Genomic DNA, 1,523 nt, shown 5'->3' with positions numbered 1-1,523 from the left:
CTATACTACTGTTCGATAGGTACACTTGCCTACATCGGGATAATAGTTAGTTTCAAGAACGATTAATTATAAATTTATAAAACTTATCACACAAAATTACCCGATCAAGTTTTTGGCGCCGTTGCTAGGGAACTAAAATATTAGAAACGCTCAATTTTTATTACTTTAGCCATTTATTTTTCTTGCAATTTAATTTTATTTTATTTTTTTTATTATTTATTTATTTACTTTTTCTTTCTCTTGGCAGGTTTTTATAGTTTATGACTAGAAGAAACCCGTCAGGACCACTACTCTTTGACGAAGAAATAGATCGCACAGTTCGCAGAACCCAAAGAGAAATAAGGCAAAGCTTAAGATACACAGAGAATGAGCAAGAGGACGATACTCAACCCCCAATCGAAGAGATGGCTGAAAACCAAGACAATCAGCTACCTCCTGTAATTGCGGTTAATCAAAATCCTACTCCACGCACTATGTATGATTATGCTAAACCTTCTTTAACAGGAACTGAATCAAGTATAGTTAGACCTGCTGTAGCTGCAAATACTTTTGAACTAAAACCAAACACTATTCAAATGATACAGCAATTTGTTCAGTTTGATGGTTTGCAGGATGAAGATCCCAACGCTCATTTAGCAAACTTTTTGGAACTATGCGATACACTTAAAATTAATGGTGTTTCTGATGATGCCATTCGTCTTCGATTATTCCCTTTTTTGTTGAGGAACAAAGCTAAACAGTGGTTGAACTCATTACCACAAGGGTCAATTACTACTTGGGAACAAATGACCAAAAAATTTTTACTAAAATATTTTCCGCCGGCTAAAACGGCTAAATTACGTAATGATATCTCTTCGTTTGTGCAGATGGACTTAGAAACTCTTTACGATGCATAGGAAAGATACAAGGACTTACTGAGAAGGTGCCCTCATCATGGGTTACCGCTTTGGCTTCAGGTTCAAACATTCCATAATGGCTTGAATCCTTCGACACGACAAATGGTTGACGCAGCTACTAGTTGAACCATTAATAATAAAACACCTGAAGATGCTCATGAGTTTATAGAGGAGATCTCACTGAATAACTATCAATGGCAAGTCATGAGGACTAAGCCAACTAAAACAGCAGGCGATTACTATGCTGTCAAACCACGTAGAACTTCTAAATAAAAAGATTGATGGTTTTCATAATTCTTCACAGGTTCACCCAGTAATGCAGTGCGAAGCAAATGGAGGTGGAATAAGCCATTTGGGATACCAACCTTATGGCCACAACATGGATAACGAGTAGTTAAATTACATGGGTAATAATCCTCGATCTCAAAACAATCCATATAGTAACACTTACAATGCAGGTTGGAGGAACCACCCAGATTTCTCGTGGGGTGGTCAAGAAATCAAAGACCACAACATCCTCCAGGTTTTCAACAGCCACCCTATCAACAGGAAAAGAAACCGAACCTTAAAGAGATGCTCAAAAAGTTTATCTCGGTGTCAGAAACCCATTTTCAGAACACCGAAACA

General features: G+C 37.4%; 1 non-coding gene across 1 annotated transcript; it reads right to left on the bottom strand.

Annotated features, from left to right (window-relative positions):
* Positions 1-833: 833 nt before the first annotated feature.
* On the bottom strand, positions 834-940 carry LOC128292495 (small nucleolar RNA R71). Its single transcript, XR_008282480.1, has one exon. It is a non-coding gene; the product is annotated as a small nucleolar RNA R71 (small nucleolar RNA).
* Between the last annotated feature and the right edge of the window lie 583 nt (positions 941-1,523).

This window comes from Gossypium arboreum, chromosome 4 (genome assembly GCF_025698485.1).
Source record: "Gossypium arboreum isolate Shixiya-1 chromosome 4, ASM2569848v2, whole genome shotgun sequence".
NCBI classification, from domain to species: domain Eukaryota; kingdom Viridiplantae; phylum Streptophyta; class Magnoliopsida; order Malvales; family Malvaceae; genus Gossypium; species Gossypium arboreum.
The sequence above is the reverse complement of the archived record's forward strand: the minus strand, read 5'-3'. Positions and strand labels throughout refer to the sequence as shown.